The sequence below is a fragment of the Anabrus simplex genome, chromosome 1 (genome assembly GCF_040414725.1).
Source record: "Anabrus simplex isolate iqAnaSimp1 chromosome 1, ASM4041472v1, whole genome shotgun sequence".
Taxonomy (NCBI): Eukaryota; Metazoa; Arthropoda; class Insecta; order Orthoptera; family Tettigoniidae; genus Anabrus; species Anabrus simplex.
The window spans coordinates 330640582-330655262 of NC_090265.1; positions in this window are offsets into that span (position 1 = coordinate 330640582).

Genomic DNA, 14681 nt, shown 5'->3' on the forward strand with positions numbered 1-14681 from the left:
AGAGACCAGGGATAAAGCATGTACCTAAACACAGCAAAACATTTTCTCACGAAAACTATTACATATTCGAAGAAAATTCTTATTATTTTTGCTGGGAAATCGAATGTTAAGTCTACTTGGTGCACTCTTTTCAAGAGGAGTAGCCGTTTAGGTAGTGTATTCAATTTTAACAGTCCAAAAGGTACGTTTTCCTCTGACTTGCTTAAAATTGTCTTTCGCTACATAGCCCACATAAAAGATGCATGATAGTAAGTTGCCTGTGTGTTAACCAAAGGTTTCAGCTGTAAGCTTTAAAACTTTGAGCTCCGTTAGTCAAGTAAATTTTAATCAAACGTACACGAACACGCAAACATACAAACTTTCAAGTTTTTTGTTACTGTAATGTCTTCTTTCAATAACGGTTCTCGCAAAAACCTCTTGGTATTGCGGGACAATTCATAGCCTGTGTTATCCGAAATTATGTTGTCTTTCAAACAGTAAAAGAAATTTCAAAATCGGTCCAGTAGTTTCTAAGATTATCCATTACATACTAATAAACTCACCATCTCTGTAGATTACAGATTACTTACTTACTTACTTACTTACTTACTTACTTACTTACTTACTTACTTACTTACTTACTTACTTACTTACTTACTTACTTACTTACTTACTTACTTACTTACTTACTTACTTACTTACTTACTCTGTTTACGCTCCAGGGTTGGCTTTTTCCTCGGACTCTGCGAGGGATCCCACCTCTACCGCCTCGAGAGCAGTGTCCTGGAGCGTCAGACATTGGGTCGAGGGATACAACTGGGGAGAATGACCAGTATATCGCCCAGGCGGCCTCACCTGCTATGCCGAACAGGGGCCTGGGTGTGCGATGGGTAGATTGGAAGGGATAGACAAGGACTAGGGAAAGAAGCGGCTGTGGCCTTAAGTTATGTACCAACCCGGCATTTGCCTGGAGAAGAAGTGGGAAACAACGGGAAACCACTTCCAGGGTGGCTGAGATGGGAATCGAATCCACCTCTACTCATTTGTCCACTCGAGGCTGAGTGGACCCCGTTCCATCCCTCGTACCACTTTTCTAATTTCGTGGCAGAGCCGGGAATCGAACCCGGGCCTCCGGGGCTGGCAGCTAATCTCACTAACCACTACACTACAGAGGCGGACAGATTACAGATTACAAAACAAAAAGAAGTAAGGACTTGTTTTTGAGATTAAAATGCTTTTATCTTTATGATACTTCCAGTGTGACACGTGAAATTGATGTAGATTCCAAATCTTAACAATAATAATAATAATAATAATAATAATAATAATAATAATAATAATAATAATAATAATAATAATAATAATAATAATAATAATAATAATAATAATAATAATAATAATGTTATCGATTTTTCATCCCACTAACTAGTTTTATGGTTTCTGAGACGCCGATGTGCCGAATTTTGTCCCGCAGGAGTTCTTTAACGTACCAGTAAATCTATCAACGCGAGGTTGACGTATTGGAGCACCTTCAAATACCACCGAACAGAGTCAGGATCGAATCTGCCAATCTGGGCTGAGAAGGCCAACGCTCTATCCTCTGAGCGAATTTCTTCAGTACTGTTTCGAAGATTCGGACATACAACTCTTGTATCGGTTTCAACCTTACGCTGGCAAGTGGTGAAAACTAAGTTCACATTTTGCAATACCGAAAATACATACTTACGTAAAGACAATATTGAGAAATGCATTAACAATGTAATAGTTCCTTTTGGTACAGATTAGCAAGTTTCTTTCATGCTTGATCAGAAATGATCCACACGTTTTGCAGATATCTGAATGGTTCTTTTAATCCAGGTGACGAAATTTCACGGCAAATTTTCCAGATTCTGCGATACACTCAAGTGCTGCAGCACTCTAAACCGAGGGGTTATAGTGGTTGCCTAAACTGTATGTTACTTTAAACTATTAGGCATTATAACCTGCAGCATAATTATTGCCCGGATTTGACCATTTATTTGAGACTGCAGTTAAGATGATTTATGATATCTGAAGCCATTCCTTTTCAGTTTCGAATCAGTTAATTTATAACTCTTCATTTCTTCAGTCTACCTAAACTATTTTTTGAATAATTAAACTTATAAACTACCTGAAAGGAATACATATGGTAAGGGAATTATACCTGAAAGAGAAACAACTTAATTATGATATGTTTTGCTCTTGAAAGAACATCATCAGATTCTATCAAATCACACTCAAAATATTTAAAAATTTATTTAAAAAATATGTTTACATTCTGTTAAATCCTTACAGATCTGAAATTTAGAACAAATCTGCCGGGCTGAGTGGCTCAGACGGTTGAGGTGCTGGCCTTCTGACCGCAACTTGGCAGGTTCCATCCTGGCTCAGTCCAGTGGTATTTGAAGGTGCTCAAATACGTCAGCCTCATGTCGGTAGATTTGCTGGCACGTAAGAGAACTCCTGCGGGACAAAATTCTGGCACCTCGGCGTCTCCGAAAACAGTAAAAGTAATTAGTGGGACGTAAAGTCAATAACATTATTATCATTTTGGAACATATTATCTTAATGACGTTGTCACTTCCCTCCACTCTAGCGTCATTCAAAGTAAGAACATCACACTCCAGCCTTCAAAAGTGTACACCAAAATACGGAAAAGCATAAAGTTATTTATTCAAAATTATTTTCGGCAGACTGAATAACCTAACAGTAATAATAGTAATAATAATTTCATGTGGCTATTTCTAGCCTGGTGCAGCCCTTGGCAGACAGACCCTCCAATAAGGGTGGGCGGCATCTGCCATGTGTAGGTAACTCCTTGTTATTGCTGTGGAGGATAATATTATGTGTGATTTGTCAGTTGCAGGGATGTTGGAGACAACACAAACACCCAGTCCCTGAGCCAAGGGAATTAACCTTTGAAGGTTAAAATCTCCGACCCGGCCGGGAATCGAACCCGGGGTCCTCTGAACCGAAGAGCAATGGGCTGACCATTCAGTCAAGAAGCCGCACAGCTAACAGTTATATAGAAAGATAATTGTTAAGATAATCTTCTCCTTCTTTCTCTTCGGCCATTATTTTCCCTAGTGATTCACGAATCCAATCTATGTCTCACATGCAGACCTGTGCCAGTTTTACGGCAGGTTGCACTACCTGACGCTAAACTATTTGGAAGGGTGGATTCACCATTGTGTGTTTCTGCGGTGGTTGGTTGTGTCATGTGCTATGTGTAGTTGAAGGGAAGTGAATTAAGACGAACACAGACGTCCAGTGCTCGAGCTGTGGAAATTAACCATACGCAGTTAAAATCTCCGACCTCGTCGGGAGGAGAAACCACAGCCCTCCGAACGGAAGGTTACTACACTAAACTTTCAACCAATGAATGTTAAATAATAATAATAATAATAATAATAGTAATAATAATAATAATAATAATAATAATAATAATAATAATAATAATAATAATAATAATTGCTTTACATCCCACTAACTACTTGTTCGGTTTTCAAAGACGCCGAGGTGCCGCAATTTAGTCCCGCGGGAGTTATTTTACGTGCCAGTAAATCTACCGACACGAGGCTGATGTATTTGAGCACCTTCAAATACCACCGGACTGAGCTGGAATCGAACATGCCAAGTTGAGGTCAGAAGGCCAGCGCCTTAACCGTCTGAGCCCTCAGCCCGGCACCAAGGAATGAGGATAGTATGAATATTGATGACTATTTTGATGTCAGATACTAAGCCAATGCCGCATCACCATCAAAGGGAACTGCTTAATTTGCGTCTCAGAACATAAAATAGACGAAGTTTCTTGAGCAGAAAGGTTTATGTAATTATTGTTTTTCCTGGTGGTATCTGTTAAGTGCCAGTCATCCTTTTAAAAGACGTCACTCATTTCATTGCCACTCCGTGTTTATTGCTTCATCTCACAGCCGCTGTGTTAAGAAACCGAATTAAGTGATAGAGACTCTTGCAAAAGCTTAACCTTGACTTTAGCACCACAACGTACTTTTCGGTGGACGAAACATTCCGTGTTATGATTGGTTACTTACATAATTCTAGGTCAAGGAAGGGTGACAAAAAATAGAATAATAAATTATAAATTAATTACCGTATCGTATGGAGAAAGGAGATCTTTATTACGGAGATATCTCCAAACATGAGAATAGAATTCGTGATTGAGCCTACAAAACCGCTATATGACATATTTCAGATTTGAACTATGGCCGGAAAGGTTCAATATTGCATGAACTATATCAACGAATTTGCGTTCTGCGTGATACATGTGCTGCAGGTCAGCATTTCTCCGACACATAGCGGTATTTCGAGGCACAACGACAATTTCCATACTCTCACCATGGTCCAGGACAGGGGATCTCAACGTTCTGAAGATTTTGATCGCCTACGTGTGATACTAAATGTGTGAACACCGTGAATTGGAATACTTTTTATCTATCCATGTAAAATAATGTATTTTAAGTTATTAGTCTATCAAATGCTGCCTGCCGTGTAGACAAAGAGAAAGCTCATATTGTAGACAAGAACACTATAATTTGGAAGATCGTTATATGGATCGCGGGTGAAATTCCACTATCTGCAACTACTGTCAAAATTATGCATGTGTGGAACTTCAATACCTGCGTTCAGTGCAACAGTGTCCACCTCCGTAGCGTAATGGTTGGTGTTGTTGGCTGGCGTCGTCGAGGGCCCGGGTTCGATTCCCTATATTGCCAGAAATTTAAGAACGGCAGGAGGGCTGGTATATGGTTTAAATGGTACCTGCAGTTCAGCACCACTGGGGGTGTGCCTGGAAAGACTTGCATCACCTCGGGATGAGGATGCGAGTTTACTTTATTGGTATGTATGTTCAGTCCGTCAGCGATTCCGCTGGTGGGATCCTCAACAGCTCTGCCATCAGCTATCATAGGTGGCCTAGGCATCACTGAAGAGGCGTACTAGGGAAATGAGGAGTGAGGTAGTTTCCTGTTGCTTTCCTCACACTTTATTAGTGCAACAGTGAAATTCAATTCATCTTCACTAATTTTTATACAAGTTGCTTTACGTCGCACCGACACATAGGTCTTATGGCGACGATGGGATAGGAAGGGACTAGGAGTGGCATAAATTGGCCATGGCCTTAATTAATGTACAGCTCCAGCATTTGTCTGGTGTGGAAATGGTAAACCACGGAAAACCATCTTCAGGGCTGCCGACAGTGTGGTTCGAACCCACTATCTCCCGAATACTGGATACTGGCCGCACTTAAGCGACTGCAGCTATCGAGCTCGGTTTTCACACGTTTAAGCTTAGGAATAACACAGTGATATCAGAATATACCGCTAATATGTTTCCACATTACTTTGACGGTTCAAATATTGCTCAGTCATTGCTTTAAATTAATTTAAATTATAAATAATTTTAATTCCTTGATGTTTGTGATTATTGCCAATAATAAATTATAAATTAATTACCGTATCGTATGGAGAAAGGAGATCTTTATTACGGAGATATCTCCAAACATGAGAATAGAATTCGTGATTGCGCCAGAAATTTAAGAACGGCAGGAGGGCTGGTATATGGTTTAATGGTACCTGCAGTTCAGCACCGTTGGGGGTGTGCCTGGAAAGACTTGCATCACCTCGGGATGAGGATGCGAGTTTACTTTATTGGTATGTATGTATGTATGTTCAGCCCGTGTAATTTGTCCCGCTTGGTACAGTTGGATCATTTCACTAAAGTACCTACTTTTCTAAAATTCTAAGATTCTAAAATCGCCGGCCCCGTGGTGTAGGGGTAGCGTGCCTGCCTCTTACTCGGAGGCCCCGGGTTCGATTCCTGGCCAGGTCAGGGATTTTTATCTGCACCTGAGGGCTGGTTTGAGGTCCACTCAGCCTACGTGATTAGAATTGAGGAGCTATCTGACGGTGAGATAGCGGCCCCGGTCTAGAAAGCCAAGAATAACGGCCGAGAGGATTCGTTGTGCTGACCACACAACACCTCGTAATCTGCAGGCCTTCGGGCTGAGCAGCGGTCGCTTGGTAGGCCAAGGCCCTTCAAGGGCTGTAGTGCCATGGGGTTTGGTTTGGTTTATAGATTCTAAAAATTCATGCTTGTCAGTAAATGTTCGTACACTACAGTTCATTTCCGTGCGCCTCCACACTTTTCCTTTTCCTCTTAATATAGTAAGCTGAAATTTAAAATTGTCTTGAACCAATAATTATTTATGATCTCTTTGCTTGACTTTGAGAGCATGGCGATGTTTGTAAGGACGAATGCTACCACACACAATTATGAGACATGAGCATGTCAGAGTGTAAAGTGCCTTGCAGTGCGATTGGTATACTAACCGTTTGTTGGCTCATATTTCAGTCTCTTCCCTGCATCTACTTATTCTGGTCTATCAGAGGGTCTATGAAGAATACTAAGGATGCTTTCGGTTCAAAGGCTATGATATCAATCCACCTCTTATAATTTGTCTGTATGCTTCATATTTTTTACTCATACTTTGTTCTTAATCCCGGGGTAGATATACAAAAGCCCAAAAGTCGGTTCAGTGCGACTTTTGTCTCTTTGCCTGTCTGTTACATCACGGGAAAACAGCTAAACAGAATTTCCCAAAATTATTTTTAATTATTGTTTTTCCTGACAGTATCTATTAATTACCAGCCATCCTTCTAAAATTACATTGCCCTGAGGTTCACTCAGCCTACACCAAAAATGAAAACCAGGTTAATTCCTGGACAAAGGCGGCCGGGCGTAGTGCTAACCACTCTACCCCCACCAAATGGCGAAGTTACTATAGAAACCTACTCTGGTCAATCATTACTGATATCGATATGCATTTAGGGCAGTCGCCCAGGTGGCAGTTTCCCTATCTGTTGTTTTCCTAGCCTTTTCTTAAATGATTGCAAAGAAATTGGAAATTTATTGAACATCTCCCTTGGTAACTTATTCCAATCCCTAACTCCCTTTTCTATAAAAGAATATTTACCCCAATTTGTCCTCTTGAATTCCAACTTTATCTTCATATTGTGATCTTTCCTACTTTTAAAGACGCCACTCAAACTTATTCGTCTACTGATGTCCTCCCACGCCATCTCTCCAATGACAGCTCGGAACATACCACTTAGTCGAGCAGCTCGCCCCTTTCTCCCAAGTCTTCCCAGCCCAAACTTTGCAATATTTTTGTAACGCTACACTTTTGTCGGAAATCGCCCATAAGCCTACGGATTGACGAAGCCTCTACCTTTCACCCCTCCAAGGGCCTTCATGGCCAGTATGGGGATGGCATTGCCTTACCTGCTATAATTTGCAATATCTGATGGCATTTCATTCCAGTTTCCACTCAGTTAACTTATAACTGTAAGGCTCTTCAATCTTATAATCTACCTGAAAAACGAAAACACATGGTAATAGAATAATAATATTATACAGTGGAACCTTGGATTGCGAGCATAATTCGTTCCGGCAACATGCTCGTAATCCAAATCGCTCGTATATCAAAGCAAATTTTCCCATAAGGAACTATTGAAACTCGGATGATTCGTCCACAACACAAAAACATTTATTCGCATAACATTTCTAAAACAAAATATAACGTAAAACAATTAAACTGCACTTTACCTCACAATAGAATCATTGTTGGTGTGAGGGAGACGAGAGATGACATGAGAAGAGTTACTGTGTAGCACGAATTTCACTAACGGAATCACTGCTATCGGTTGGTCATTGGAAGGGTTTTCTTTTCGTGCAACTTTAACGACGAACCTCTCCATTGACTGTCACTTTTGCCTCTTTTTGAAGATTTCACGAAAATGTGACATTGCATTGTCATTGAACAGATTCATCCACTGTAATCATATCCTTCTTCCGACCGAATTCCTTTTTAGCCCTCTTTTCGTTCACCGGGCCATCGTTGCAGAACAGTTATATCACAGATGACAAAAACAAAACATGTACACTCGTACGGTGTTGACTATGCGAGCGAGGCACGCCAACTGAAGTCCAGCGCGGGAAATGATTTCACACACTTTCTCAGGAAAGAGAGTGGCAGGGGGAGGGGAAAACAAAGGCACAGGGGAGGTGGAAACGTAAGTAATCGTGACGCTCGTATTGCGAAACCTCACTCGCTTATCAAGTCACAATTTATTTAAAATATTTGCTCGTCTTGCAAAACACTCGTAGACCAAGTTACTCGCAATCCGAGGTTCCACTGTACTTACACATGTATAAACATTTACGTTTGTTTCTGTTTAAATACTTGACATCTGGAACATAACCAAATCTAACTAACCCCATGGCACTACAGCAACCGCTGCTCACCCCGAAGGCCTGCAGATTACGAGGGGTCGTGTGGTCAGCACGACGAATCCTCTCGGCCGTTTTCCTTGGTTTTCTAGACCGGAACTGCTACCTCACCGTCAGATAGCTCCTCAATTATAGTCACGTAGGCTTAGTGGACCTCGAACCAGCCCTCTGATACAGGTTAAAGTCCCTGACATGGCCGGGAATCGAACACGGAGCCTCCGGGTAAGAGGCAGGCATGCTACCCCTACACCACTGGGCCGCCCATCTGGAACTTATTTTAATGTATTTCTCTTTTATCTCCTTCTACTCGTTATGCTCATACGATAAAAACTCATGGAACATAAATGATCTTAAATAATATTTTCCACGCCCTTAATTATGTGCAGTTATTTGAAACAGCTGATATTAACGTAGAAATTCGGCATTTCCTGCCTTGACGTCATTAATAATTAGTAGGCTACAGTGACTAATCGTCGGGAGATAGTAGGTTCGAACCCCACTGTCGGCAGCCCTGAAAATGGTTTTCCGTGGTTTCCCATTTTCACACCAGGCAAATGCTGGGGCTGTACCTTAATTAAGGCCACGGCCGCTTTCTTCCCACGCCTAGCCCTTCCCTGTCCTATCGTCGCCACGAGACCTATCTGTGTCGGTGCGACGTAAAGCAAATAGCAAAAAAAAAAAAAAAAAAAAAGGTGGCTAATCGTACCGCATCCCTCGCTCAACTGTTCTTGGATTTAACTAAACACAATACGTTACTGTATTTTAAACGCTTAAATACCAAATTTACGAACTTCCTCATCAAGAAATCTCAATAAATATTTCCTATCACGCCCAGTTTTCACTGAAAGCATTCACAAAGGAGTACACTAGTAAATGGAAGTTACGAACGTGACGGGTTCAGAACTATTCTAACAGAATCGAAAAATATATTCTGCTTCAAATTACGTTTACTTCCCTAAGAACTGTGTATTATGAGATTTTTTCTAGTGGCTTTACGTCGCACCGACACAGATAGGTCTTATGACGACGATGGAATAGGAAATGCCTAGGTGCTGGAAGGAAGCGGCCGTGGCCTTGATTAAGGTACAGCTCCAGCATTCGCCTGGAGTGAAAATGGGAAACCCTGGAAAACCATCTTCAGGGCTGCCGACAGTGGGACTCGAAACAACTATCTCCAGGATGCAAGCTCACAGCCGCGCGCCCCTAACCGCACGGCAAACTCGCCCGGTGTATTATGAGATTAGGTTCTGTTTTAACAGTTTTGGTGGCCAGAGTAACCAAACGTCGGTCATAGCACTGTTTAATCAACAGAATTTGGTGTCGTAACAATTTGAAGTAGTGCAAAAATGTATAAAAGCCTGGAGAACAAATTCGTTCTTGAGATTGCGACGTAGCAAGGCCACTTCCTGATGTGATTTATCTGCCAACCGAATGTCCCTGTGAGTCAAACATACACCCATTCTCCATAAGCAAGACGTTTATCTCTATATCCAGTCTGACACAAATAACTCCCCCTTCACTCCCTGTCCCTTCATCTCGCACAGCCTCGCGAAAAAGAACCCTACAAGCTATGAATGAACTTCTGGTAGGTTCACCAGATTGCTTTGTTCTTTATTTTACAGCAATATCGGTTATTGTTGAACTGGAAAACAGTTTCAAAGACCTTGTTTATTTTAAGATTAAAATGCATGCAACATTTTCACACACAATTGAATTAAACTAAAATACTTACCATCAGTAGATGGCCTCTATTTTTCAAAATTTGCGAGCAGAAATAGCGGATTTATTAGCTTGAACGTTCCTCCGGATAGACGCCTGTCTACTGTTATAGTAGAACTGTGGTCAGAACAGTTCCCCAGTGAGGAACATACGCCTAGCCACTGTTACAGTAGCACAGTAGTTGTAACAGTTCCCCAGTAGGTAAGGGACGCCTGGCCACTGTTACAGTAGCACAGTAGTTGTAACAGTTCTCCAGTAGGTAAGAGACGCCTGGCCACTGTTACAGTAGCACAGTAGTTGTAACAGTTCCCCAGTAGGTAAGAGACGCCTGGCCACTGTTACAGTAGCACAGTAGTTGTAACAGTTCCCCACTAACAAATAGAGGCGTGGCTACTCTTGCAGTGGCACAGTGGCTGGAACAGTTACCCAGTGTGGAACAGACGCCTGGCTACTGTTGCAGTAGCACAGTGGTTGGAACAGTTACCTAGTGAGGAACAGACGCCTGGTCACTGTTACAGTAGCACAGTAGTCAGAAGAGTTCCACAGTGAGTAATAGACTCATGGCCACTGTTACAGTAGCGCAGTGGTCGAACAGTTCCTCAGTGAGTAAAGGACGCCTACTTCCTGTTACAGTAGCACAGTGGTCGGAATAGTATCCCAGTGATTAACAGACTCCTGGCTACTGTTACACTAGCACAGTGGTTGGAACAGTTCCCCAGTGAGTAACAGAAGCGTGGCTACTGTTAAACTAGCACAATAGCCAGAACAGTTCCACAGTGAGTAACAGACACGTGGCCACTGTTACAGTAGCACAGTAGTCAGAACAGTTCCACAGTGAGTAATAGACGCCTGGCTACTGTTACAGTAGCACAGTGGTCGGAACAGTTCTCCAGTGACTAATAAGATACACGCCTGGCTACTGGTACAGTGGTACCGTAGTCAGAATAGTTCCGTAGTGAGTTAAAAGACGCCAGGCTACAGCTACAGTAGCACAGTAGTCAGAGCAATTCCCCAGTGAGTAGGAGACGCATGATTACTGTCACACTAGGACAGTGGTCGGAACAATTCCCCAGTGAGTAACAAACGCGTGGCTACTGTTACAGTAGCACCGTAGTCAGAACAGTTCTGCAGTGAGTAACAGATGCCAGGCTACTGCTACACTAGCACAGTGGTCGGAACAACTCCCCAGTGAGTAACAGACGCGTGGCTACTGTTACAGTAGCACAATAGTCAGAACAGTTCCGCACTGAGTAACAAACGCGTGGCTACTGTTACAGTAGCACAATAGTCAGAACAGTTCCCCACTGAGTAACAGACGCGTGCCTACTGTTACAGTAGCACAATAGTCAGAACAGTTCCCCAGTGAGTAACAGACGCGTGGCTACTGTTACAGTAGCACATTAGTCAGAACACTTCCCCAGTGAGTAACAGACGCGTGGCTACTCTTACAGTAGCACAATAGTCAGAACAGCTCCGTAGTGAGCAATAGACGCCTGGCTACTGTTACAGTAACATGGTGGTTGAACATTTTCACAGCAAATAAGAGGCCTTGCTCTTGTTACAGTAGCATAGTGATCCGTACAATTCCCCAGTGAGTAATATGCGTGTTCGGAGCAAATTCACAGTAAATAAGAGGTGTCTAATTCATATGACAGTAACATAGTGTTCGGAGAAATTGCCCAGTGAGCCTTCTCTTACAAAAGCACAGTAGTCTGAGAATTTTCCCAGTCAGTAAGAGGAGACTTGTTGCAGTAGCAAAGTGATCGTAGCAATTCCGCAAGAAGTAAGAAGTGACAGCATTAGTTCACTGTGTGGCTCGTAAAGTTAATATCAAGATGCTCCCCCCGTAGCGCCCGTATCTCGCCGCAGCTACACTGACTCTCATTATGCAATTTCAGCGAAGTACAGGCTCCCTTTTTCAACCTTAATACAATCGAAAATATATTTTTATTAAACTCGGAAGATTATTTAGCAATATTAGTTTCGAAATGTGTGTGAATTTACGTATTTCTGAGGTCTGAGTTTTGAAGAAATTTCCGCCAGGCTGTTAAGCTTATGGATACAGAAACAGATCCGGAAAGGGTTTTAAAATGAAATTGGACAAGTGCTTGTTTTCAGCTCTGAAAGTAGCACGTTATAAAACGCTCCCAGCAACGAGTAGAGTTGTCTCATGCATTATATTGGTAACAATATTAACAAAATGGGTTCGTAATTTTATGGAGGCTAAGACAGTAAATGTCAGATTTCTCCGTTAATATTCGCCTTATCGAAAACCTGTACATAACGAAAGTTGTTTAGAATGTAATATCCGGTCTTTCGTGCGATTTTACCATCTAACGAAAAATAACAGAGATTTTCATTATTACCTATAAATTATTTTTCACACGTTTCCAAATATCCCCGAAAATATCTGTTTTATCTAAAACCTGTACATAACAAAAGTTACAGGAAAGGCAATTCCCGATCATTTACTGTAAGTCTCATTGATTTTCACCGTATGAGATATTATGGTTGATATATTCTCGAGTTCAAACTTCATGGCTATTCATCTCTTAAAGGACGTGGTTATAAGTGCCGCCTAGCATCAAGGTGAGTTTTCCCACACATCATAATGATAACAATAATAGTCCGACTCCGTGGCTGAATGGTCAGCGTACTGCCCTTCGGTTCAGAGTGCCCCGGTTTCAATTCCCGACCGAGTGGGGTATTTTAATAGCTCGGGCTTGGGGACTGGGTGCTTGTGTTTGTCGTAGCACTCTCTTTTCCATATTCAGACAACGCACAACACTACAAATTACCACAGAAACACGCAACAGTGATTACATCCCCCCATATAGGAATGGCGTCATGAAGAGCATCCAGCCGATAAACAGGGCCAAATCCACATGTGTGACGCAGTTCCCAGCGGTAGAAAAAGAAGAAGGTAGTGATAACAGTAATAACAATGCATTAGCAAAACCGACAGTAGCAAATAGAATATTTAAAATACAGCGGATAGCTACCAGTACTAACCGAACCGGGGTACAGAACTAGTCGCACATCACGGGGATCGAACCGTGGGTGATCGGTAATTGAGTCTTGAATACAAGTACACCGGGACCAGGATAACTGCTTGTTTTCACCGAGCAACAAGTAGTATTTTCTCAAACTATAGGCTTATTTACTGTATAGTGATACTAATATTGAATTCCTCATCGCGGGGATCAAACCATAGCCATCATTAATGGAGCAGTATACACAACAACCCGGGGACCATGTCAGTTGCTTGTTTTCACCACTACGAGTACCAGGTTTTCGTCATTATTTCTGTTAGTGTCACGAGTAAAATGGTACAGTATATTATGTTAACTTATATTATGTTAACATAAATGTGGAGCTAGGTAATACAATTTTGCCTACCCATCGGTTAAATAATCATATTATTTTCTATCTTCTGCGTGTGTTAAGATTATATACATACCCACAAGTCATATATAAACAAGTACATTTTTACGTATAGTTTGATGATACTGCGTTTATATACTAATATGTAAAACCATGTAACCTGGAATATGGTAACGCTATTTTTTTCATTAAATATAGGCTAACATTACAGTCATCACATACATTATTCAAGGCAATCACTATACTACTTTATGCCACATGTATTTAAATGTTTTTATAGGCCTAGCTACCTCCACAGAATTTATTACGTCTTCAATAATTTGTGACTTGTAAGCCTATACCACGTATATATCTAAATTTTGATATCTTGCGTCAGGTGGTCAGACTCTGAATATTTTTTTTTTTTTGCTACTTGCTTTACGTCGCACCGACACAGATAGGTCTTATGGCGACGATGGGACAGGAAAGGCCTAGGGGTGGGAAGGAAACGGCCGTGGCCTTAATTAAGGTACAGCCCCAGCATTTGCCTGGTGTGAAAATGGGAAACCACGGAAAACCATTTTCAGGGCTGCCGACAGTGGGGTTCAAACCTACTATCTCCCGAATACTGGATACTGGCCGCACTTAAGCGACTGCAGCTATCGAGCTCGGTGGACTCTGAATATAACAAGTACTGATAGGCCCATATACACACAGCATAAGCAAAATAAATAACATCTTGAAACATTAAACTATTCTATCCTTTATTTAAACAACAAAATATAATTCTCCTTCATCTATCAGCTGATTGAGTACTTGGCTAAAACATGGCAGCTGGACTGGACTTGGCCACACTGTACATATAGAGTCACTGTAGCCACAACATGGCTATCTTTTGCTTATTTCTTAGCTGTTCCACCTGCAGCTCTCATATCAACGTACTGTACCTACTTTTAACGAACTGTTGACAACCGCTCAACACTGGAACAGTTGTCGTGGTTGGAAGGGGGTGGGGGGGTGCAGTATTCACCATTGTTTTCAGTATTGGTCTGCACATGTCTTGGCTAGTGACCAAAAACAACACATTGGTGTTTAGCAGGGAGCCTCTCGAAGGGAATGAGCCCCTTGCGTATTGGAGGTTCTGTTCCGAGTCAGCCATTCACCCACATTAGGATTTACTATTATGTGGCTCTTGGTTACGAAATCTGTATGTTGATTCCCGGGAATGAAGTATTAAATAACATTTCAACCAATGACACAGAAAGTATGGGCAATAACACGTGCTTCATTATAAT